Source organism: Pseudochaenichthys georgianus, chromosome 14, assembly GCF_902827115.2.
Source record: "Pseudochaenichthys georgianus chromosome 14, fPseGeo1.2, whole genome shotgun sequence".
Classification (NCBI taxonomy): domain Eukaryota; kingdom Metazoa; phylum Chordata; class Actinopteri; order Perciformes; family Channichthyidae; genus Pseudochaenichthys; species Pseudochaenichthys georgianus.
The window spans coordinates 21,666,142-21,676,111 of record NC_047516.1 but is presented as its reverse complement, the minus strand read 5'-3'; the positions used below and the strand labels follow the sequence as shown (position 1 = coordinate 21,676,111).

Below are 9,970 nucleotides of genomic sequence, written 5' to 3'. Positions count from 1 at the left end.
CTGCCCAAGCTTAGTTAAGCAGTCACAGTACTTGGATAAGTCAAGAAAGCCAGCAGCAGCTTTATTCTCCTGCAGTATACTTTTTGAGGGGAAATGATGCAATTTCTTTCCCTTTACTTGCTGGAGATATAGACACAGATTTGCTTTAAAGGCCTTTACAGCACTAATCATGTCACATACTGTTTTGCCATTGCCTTGTAGCTGGAGGTTAAGCTGGTTTAATTTTCCTGTCAGATCAGTCAAAAAGGCCAGGTCAAGTACCCAACCAGCATCAGATAAGATGGAGGTGTCCTCCCCTCTCTCTTCCATGAACAGCTTTACCTCATTCAGCAAGGAGAGTGTAGTGGAACATTTTATTATTATCATCCTTATTATTATCCTTATTATATCTTTCATATGTTTAAACCAAATGCTTCTTATTTCCTCTTGTTGTGCTTTTACCATTATTATTCTATTATATTCTCTTATGAGTTTCCCAGTCTCTGCAAGGCCACAGCTGTTTCAGCAGACTGGGAGACTCATACACAGTCAGACACATCACGAACTTCCCTGCTCTGAGAACCGTTATGCTATCTACTCAAGGCCACTGGGTGTCTCATAACAATCTCCCCGTGTGAACAGGGGAGTTATAATATTCCCACTCTTTCCTTATATAATCTCTGCTTTTTCATTGTCCTGCGCACTCTCGCGCAGACTATCTTATACTCTGTGCGACTTGTGACATTATTATATTATTATATCGTGTATTTGAAGCTTCAAATAAATAACCAAAAGACAGCTTTGCTTGATTCACCATTTATTTGTATTGTTCATTTGACTTGTACTCTCCAGCGCTGTGTTGGGTCCTAGATTTCCATAACAAATGGCGTTGTCGGCAGGATCTCTGTATGTTTGATCGGGGAAACCTCTGGACGCTGGTGGCTGCTAGCTCCGGGATCTTGGATCCTCCTCTACCCCGACATAAAACGTACGGGACGAGGGGACCAGCGCGAGGGGTGGAACCGATTGACTTCACGAGATCCAACGAACTCAAAGGGCTTTCAATACTCGGTGAGATGTGCAAAGTCTAAATTGTTTAAAGTTAAACGTAATTAAAACTCCATGACATCAGGAGAGGGACTGCTCGAAAACAGAGATATTTGGCATATCTAGCATCGACGGATGAAAAATAGTGTTTTGGTGACACGGAGTGTTTTGGTGACACTTTAATAGTGTTTTGGTGACACGGAGTGTTTTGGTGACACTTTAAAAGACTTTGCTATGGGGGCAAAGCAGGGGGGGGGGGTATGTACAGCCTCCTGAGGGTCCGATAGTTGATGTCATGCGAGCAAAATATGGTGAAGAAAGTCTGTCTAAATTAAATATATGGACGGAAATGTTCGGATTTCCTAAGGGAGGTTCTTTGAGTAAATTAAAAATCAAAAACCTAAGAGATAAATTACAAGAGTATGGAGATGGGATGAAAAAGAAGAGTACAATTAAAGTAAAAGACTTGGAAAAACTGGACACTCATAGAAAGTGTTTATAATACTGGGGAGTAAAAAAAAGGCAGTTGGCCTTGGGGATTAAATAAAATATTAAGGTTGAAAATGAATGTGAAGAAAAGAAATACATTATTTCCAAAAGACATGTAAACCCCAGACATCTCTGTGTCCTTCCATTGCAGGCCTGAATGACCTCTCCTCGACTGGGTATCCCTTCCCTCCTCCGGCGTACAACCCTGGCAATCTGGTTGGAACACCTCAACCACCTCCACTACAAGCCCCAGCCATGCAGTCAGCGTCAACTCCAAGCTCGACAACAGCGGGATAAACAAACCCGATGCCCTAGGAGACCAAGCAGGTGTTTGGGAAACAAACCTCAGTAATGCCTTTCTCAACGGACTCACAGACACAGCGCAAGCTAAACAAAATGCTGGCCGATCACAATACCGAGGGAGAGGCAGAGGAGGTTTTCAGAGGCAGAGGACAAGAAGCAAGACGTTCATTTGAAGAAAGATGTTTCCAAGTGTGGAAGTGTTGAACATTGGATTATGGGACTGCTCACAGAACACTGGAGTGGAGGCAGAGGGGGACAGCAGGGAAGGGGCCCAATCGAGCGAGATGGAAATTCAGCAAGCAGCATCTAACCAGGGAAGTGACACACACACACACACGCATCATACATGCTATTGAGAAATTAGAAGAATTAGAGGACATGTCTGTAATTAAAAAGGGTACATATTTGAAATATGACAGTGAATGTTTGCGTTAAGAAATGTCCCACACATTTTTGGTTGATTCTGGGGCTACACATTCTGTGGTAAAAAAGGGTAGCTTTGCCTGAATGCAAATTTAGTGATAGATTTATTCATGTGCTGGGTTTATGAAAAGGAGAAGTTTCTGTACCACTTCAGAGTGGAGATAACGGTGTTGACAGTAATCCATTTCCCACATCAGTAAAAAACAGTTATTTTATCATCTGCCTGCCCAATACATTTACTGGGCAGAGATCTGGTTCTCCGGTTCGGCTTGGACCTCATTTTTCCACAAATGAGGGTCTTAAAGTCCGACAGCCATCTCCTACGATGGTTCAAAAAGTGTCATTTGATGATAAAGAACTGGTGAATGTGTATCAATGGGCTGCTGACATATCCTGATTTTCAGGAGTTGTTGCGTTTGACTGGTCAACGTGGTTTTCCACCTGCTGTGTGGAAACTTCTCATTTTGCATTGTACTGCTAACGTGGTTGAAAGATCCGTGAAAATGCTATGATGAGAGTTTTACTGTTAGAATGTGTGAATGATGAGCTCATGTTTAAAAATGTATTGGAATTCGCTGGGTAGCACTATCTCTGTTAGACTCACACACACACAAGACACAACCAGCTGTGTCAAATCCCAGGGGCGGTCCACACATTTCACTAGCCAGGGGGCCCCACTGATAGATGGAGGGATTTGGGTCCAATCGTTAAAGATTGGGAGTCAGTCACTGATTGGGCACCTACACACACAGAATATGTCATGTACTCTATGTCACGTGACGTGTATCAAAGGAAAATGTGCACGAACGTAGCCGTTCTGCGCACATTGCTGTTGGTTGAGGATAAGGTAATTCTCATATCTCTGAGCTTCCTGCCGCGCTTTCAGATGTGCCATACTCACTCTGGGCAGCTCACAGATATGACGTAGGGTTAATGTCCACGTTCACGTACCGTACTCATTGAAACGTGAAGCTGTTGATGGCCAGTGTTTACCTCTCTGCTTAAACAAGGGGTCATTATTCCGTGTAACGATTCCAGTGTTTCCTGTCAAAAAGATCAGAGACAAACCTCCTGACGAGTGGAGATTTGTCCAGGATTTACGATGTAAATGCAGCTGTGCATGCACGCTCGTCCGGAATTCTTATCTGATTACTCCAAAAGTTCCAGCCTCTGCAACATATTTACTGCCATAGATGTCTCAAATGTTTTTTTTCCAGTGTTCCGGTACACAAAGACAGTACATTTTTGTTCACATTTGAATATAATGGTAAACCTTACACATTCACACGTTTGTGTTAAGGCTAAATGTTAAAAAAGTCACTAAGCAACAGATGATGTCATTCTTGCGTATGTGTTCATAACACACGGCTGTCGTTATGCTTGCTGTGATGTTACCTCAGTCCGTTCTCTGCTTGTAATTATGCCGTTACAAGCTTCAAAGTTGTATTTATCATCTGAATTTGCCGAAACAAGTTTAATATTCTGAAAGCCAATACTTTGAAGATGTATAAGTGAGGTGTCTTGAGTAGTCAAAATTACCTACAAATCATTGTACACACGTGTACATATTATTCTATTTTTATGCAGCTCTGTGTGATTTTGTAGCTACAATTCAGACTAATACACTACCAGAAGTGGAATAAGTACTCAGATATTGTAGTGAAATTAGAAGTACTCAGATATTGTATTTGAGTAAAGGAATAAGTACTCAGATCTTGTACTTGAGTAAAAGTAGAAATACCAGAGTGTTACAGTAACAGTCCTGCATTCAAAATGTTCTTCAAGTAAAAGTAGAAAAGTATTATCAGAATATAGTGAAAGTAAAGACAGTAAAAGTAGTCGTTGTGCAGATTGGTCCATTTCAGAATAATATATGTGATATGTTTTATAATGATTGATCATGAAAGTGTTCTCAAAGCTGGTGAAGGTGCAGCTAGTTTGAATGAATTTGTATTCTGCAGAGTAGCTTGTGGATTCACTCCAGGTGGAACTAAAGTCTGATTTAACACTTGATTATATTTCACATCATTCATCCACATCTGTGAAGTAACTAAAGGTATTAATACATGTAGTGAAGGAAAAGTACACCATGTACCTATGACTTATGTTCACTTCCAACCTAAAAGGACCTAAAAAATAGTAATCAATAATGTATTGAAAAGTTTATTTGCTGATTGGTTTTTATATCGGCTCAGACAGGTTATATGGGAGGCCCAGTCTACGTACACTCTAACAACAAATGCCTTGGCTTAACAAAGAAAATCAAGGCAATAGGTTGCATCGATGGTTATTGAGTTAAGACAACTTCTATTGAAATGTTGTTAAAGCAACAAAGTTATTTGGGTTAGGGGAGAAGGCTTTTCCTCTGCAATCAGAGGTGTTTTCAATTACCACTCACTTAATAATTGGTAGCATAAACACACGTTTTTAAGTTGATTACTCCAAAAGTTCCAACTTGTTTTACCGTATGATTTAAATCTAATCTTAAATTGTATGTACTTAATTACCACATGTTGAACATGAACACATGTTTTTAAGTTGACAACTATTTATAAATTAAGTTGCTCCAAATAATATTGTATCAATAGGGTTTTTCTCTTAGCTTTTTCATGTTTTTGCCTTTAAAGAAAGAAATTAATTGATTCCACAACAAAAATATTAGGCAATTCATTTTTTTTTAACTGCAGGTGTTTATTTCAACACATGATGTTTCAAAAGGAGAAACTTCATTTAGTTTGAATATTGCCTGAAGACGGTTGACGTAATTTCCATTGTGTGCACACCTACTGTAGACCGGACTTAAAGACAGACAGGTTTTTTTTTTTATTGTTTGGACTTAAAAGACGTTCCTCTGACCAACGCTGACCTCATTTTGTATGTTGATGGGTCTGCCTCTCGCGACCAAGGGGGCACTAATTTATTTGTTTGTTTTTTTTTGTTGTTTTTTTGTTGTTGTTTTTTTCCTGTTGTTTCAGATTCTGCTGTACTCCGTTCTGGACCGCTTCCATGTCACCTCTCAGCACAGGCAGCAGAGCTCATCGCACTAACTGAAGCCTGCACGTTTGCAGAAGGCAAAACCGTGACTATTTACACTGACTCATGCTTTCGGGGTAGTACACAATTTTGGGGCTATTTGGAAGTGTAGACAATTTCTTAAATCTGATGGCAAACCAGTACTTAACCATGTGCTGGTTGCAGGCTTACTAGACGCCATTCTGCTCCCATCTGAGGTTGCAGTCTGTAAATGTGCCGCACACGCAAGCAGTACAGACCCAGTTTCCCTAGGAAATGCGTCTGCTGACTCAGCCGCAAAGGCAGCTGCCCTGATTCCTCTCGCACCTCACGCACACTCATTTGTTAAAATCCCTGTCTCCTCCTTTACTGACAAAATGTCATCACTAACTTCCATGCAGCAGCTAGCTACGCCAGTTGAGAAAGCTCAATGGAAGGCTGCTGGGGCTGTTTTTTGGGTTGGCCCAAATTCCAATCCATGTCTTCCCAGACATTTTTTTCCCTCATTTCGCTAAGTTGACACATGGGTGGGATCATGTGTCAAAAGGGGGGATGTTAGAGTCTATAAATCAGGAGTGGTTCACAAGGGGGTTCACAGTAACAGCTCAAAAGCACTGTGAAAATTACAAACTAGCAAAATGCTGTGCAGACACAGGTCTGTCATGGACACAAGCTCTGCCCATTGTGCTGATGTACATGAGGATGCGGAAAAGAACACGGAGTCAACTCAGCCCATTTGAAATCCTATGCTAATCCAGATTGGACTCAAGGCTCCAGGATGTGCTCCTCCCTCCACAACTGTGTGTGAGGATGCTATGTTGTCATATTGTGTTAACCTATCATCCACTTTAGCGACTGCCACTGGTCCGCTTCACCGCCTTCAACCGGGCGACTTCGTGCTGGTCAAGGATTTCCGGAGAAAGAGCTGGAAATCCAATCGTTGGCAGGTCCCTACCAGGTGCTTCTCGTCACCCAGACAGCGGTCAAGGTCGCCGAGAGAGCTACATGGGTCCACGCCAGCCACTGCAAGGTCGTGGTCACAGGAAAGGAGAAACGATAGAAACAGATGACAACAAGTGACATGTCCAAGTCACCAACAGATGACAACAAGTGACATGTCCAAGTCACCAACAGATGACAACAAGTGATGTGTCCGAGTCACCAACAGATGACAACAAGTGACATGTCCAAGTCACCAACAGATGACAACAAGTGACATGTCCAAGTCACCAACAGATGACAACAAGTGACGTGTCCTAGTCACCACCAGCACCACACTTGCACTACATACACCAAAACACACTACACACAAGGTGTCACGAGCGAGTGCCAGCTGAGCGGTTCCATATGCTCTCTGGTTCCTCGTTTGTGTTATCAGTGTGCGAAGTCTGACGGTCCGTGTCACGAAATCGACCGAGAGAATACACTCACACACACCATGGAACATTTCCCCCTCGTGATGAGGGCTCGCCTGGAGAGACGACAACGCAACCGTGAGCAATGTGAATGCTACTGGAGAGCCTGGACAATCATAGAATGGTTCCTCTGCATACTTGCCATGATAGTTGTGTTAGGACTAGTCCTATATTTTATGTATCCATTTCAGCACACAGCATGTCAGCCAAAATCGAGGTATCTAAGAGGTACATGGGGAAAGCAGGGCGAACCACATTTATTTTATTTTGGCGTCTGTATGTATGTATCCGGCGCCGACCCGTGTGGCACATTTTACATAGACATCGCGCCCAAAACTCAGACCCGGAAAAGCGTAAGCAACCTTTGACGCCACTGTTGACATCCATAGGTACATCTACATTTAATCTATACATAGGCGACCATAGCAACATTGATGTGGGTCAGACCAGTAATGGGATCACCGGTAACGTCTGGTGGCACACTCTGAGATCATTGTTGCAGGCCGCAGGACAAAATGGGTCATGTTATGCATGCACTCTTTTCCCCCAGGACTCATCAATGTCCGTGCCAGTTCGTCCGCGCTCTCTGACCCAGGTTGAACACCTCTGCGCGTTTATGGCTCTGACAAGGCCCATCAAGGGTGAAGACAGCGTAACCGAGTGGCGTTATGCTAGGCAGCTTCCCCCACCATGCAGCAATCGATCTGACTCCTCTTTGCGTGCATCCACGCTTGACACCACATACGCAAAGTACCAACCCGTCAGCCATGTGCACCCCAGTCATTTGAGAGGGATGAAACACAACCTCTGCATCCAGAGAGTTTACCACAAAACGTCTTTTACACCACCTTATCTTTTCCTAGGCACTACTACTGGTTGTACTCGTATCCTACGGAACACATGCAGTTACGGTGCTTACAAAATTTCGTATTGTCACATATCTGGTGCCCCTGAGAGAATCCTTTCTAACGTAGCATTCCCTGATGTTAAACATATTTCCCTCCAACTGGCGTGGCCCAGTGATGCTGGGTTTAGCGCGCCAGAAGATTACGTTTGGTTGTGCGGCAACAAGCTCTATCAAGTTCTGGCTCCCCTTTGGATAGGGACATGCACTTTAGTGGATTTGAATCCAGCAGTCACTGTACTCACGTCCTTAATGCACACGACACATCATTACCCAGAGTTCCAACACCCCGACCACCACAAGGTAAAAATAGATATGACGTCCGCTGGGGCTAAATTCATGGGTGGCCTGTTCCCATGGTGGGGTACAGTAAACAATGCCCATAAAATAGATACCTTACACGTCCGGCTAGAGAACCTCACTTAGGAGAGGACGCAAGGCTTCCAGGCTTTGACCCCATTCATAATAGCCTCTAGGAACATGCTCATGCAGCACCAATTCGCTCTTGACCTTTTGTTCGCCTCAAAGGGTGGCCTGTGTCATGTGATCGGTGACTCCTGTTGCACTTACATTCCCGACGCCACCAAGAACACCACTGACACCGTGCTGCATCTTAACAACCTGTTAGCTGACATGAAAGCTGATGACATATCCAACGCAGGGGGCTGGGACTGGTGGGCCTGGCTTACATCAGGCGGGTGGAAAGCATGGCTGGCTAGTATAGTTACACCCCTGGCGATCATTTTTGGCCTATTAATCAGTTGTACCTGTTTGATAATCCCAATACTGAAGAAATGCGTTTCCAGCATGGTGTCCTCAACTTTCGTTCAGTATACTACTATTCCATTACAAGACAATCCTTTGCGCCACAGTGAGATAGATCAGCTAGAATCAGAAGAGTCTGATTCCGATTTATCAATATAATCATGTGTGTATCTCCTCTCTTATGCTTACATTATATTGGAGTCTGTCCTCCACAAAAACAGCCAGTTTTCTATGATATATTTGTGATGTGTTTACTTAAACCAGCGATGGAGTGTATTCATTGATGTGTTATATCAGTCTATCCTATCATTTGTTTTTTCTATTGATCAAGTATGATCAAAAGGGGGGAATGTAGTGGAAAATGTTATTATTATCATCCTTATTATTATCCTTATTATATCTTTCATATGTTTAAACCAAATGCTTCTTATTTCCTCTTGTTGTGCTTTTACCATTATTATTCTATTATATTCTCTTATGAGTTTCCCAGTCTCTGCAAGGCCACAGCTGTTTCAGCAGACTGGGAGACTCATACACAGTCAGACACATCACGAACTTCCCTGCTCTGAGAACCGTTATGCTATCTACTCAAGGCCACTGGGTGTCTCATAACAATCTCCCCGTGTGAACAGGGGAGTTATAATATTCCCACTCTTTCCTTATATAATCTCTGCTTTTTCATTGTCCTGCGCACTCTCGCGCAGACTATCTTATACTCTGTGCGACTTGTGACATTATTATATTATTATATCGTGTATTTGAAGCTTCAAATAAATAACCAAAAGACAGCTTTGCTTGATTCACCATTTATTTGTATTGTTCATTTGACTTGTACTCTCCAGCGCTGTGTTGGGTCCTAGATTTCCATAACAAGAGGAAGCGCTGTAGGATTTTCCCTCTACTCAACCACCTCACCTCAGCATGGAGAAGGAGATCTCCATATTCAGCTGACAGTTCCTCAAGAAAAACTTTGAAGCTCCTGTGTTGTTTTGCCTTCGCTCGGATAGAGTTTATTATTTTTATCACAGGTTTCATGACGTAATTGAAGTCCATAACTTTGGCACAAAGTGCTTCTTGGTGAATGATGCAATGGTAACTCAGGAAACGTGGGAAATATGGATCTGACTTACAATTTGCGATAAAACCGTTGTGGCGACCTCTCATAGCCGGGGCTCCATCAGTTGTTATGGATACAAGCTTCTCCATTTGCAAGCCTTTATTTATGAAATAATTCTTAATAGAATTATACACGTCCACACCTCTTGTTGTTGTTTTGAGTGGAAGCAGTGTCAGAAATTCCTCTTTCGCCGTAAAATCCTCAAAAACCATCCGGATAAATACAGACAGCTGAGCTGTGTCGCTCGCATCCACCGACTCGTCGCACTGTATGGAGAACCACTTGCACCTGACCATGTCCCGCTCCAACTGTCCCATGGCATCCACTGACAGCGCCGACACTCTCCTCGCCACAGTGTTGGGTCCCAGTTGCACATCGTCAATGGCAGACATTATCTCCGACTTGCTCTTGTGGTTTCTGAACAAAGTCTCTGCCATAACAGACATCGCTCCCTTAAGAACACCGCCATCAGTGAAAGCTTTTTTGTTCTTTGCCAAATACTAAGCGACTCGGAAC

General features: G+C 43.0%; 1 long non-coding RNA gene across 1 annotated transcript; it reads left to right on the top strand.

Annotated features, from left to right (window-relative positions):
* The first annotated feature begins 347 nt into the window (after nt 1-347).
* On the top strand, nt 348-9,125 carry LOC139435095 (uncharacterized). The gene is made up of 2 exons (XR_011644370.1): nt 348-1,050; nt 1,667-9,125. It is a non-coding gene; the product is annotated as an uncharacterized lncRNA (long non-coding RNA).
* The last annotated feature ends 845 nt before the right edge of the window (nt 9,126-9,970 follow it).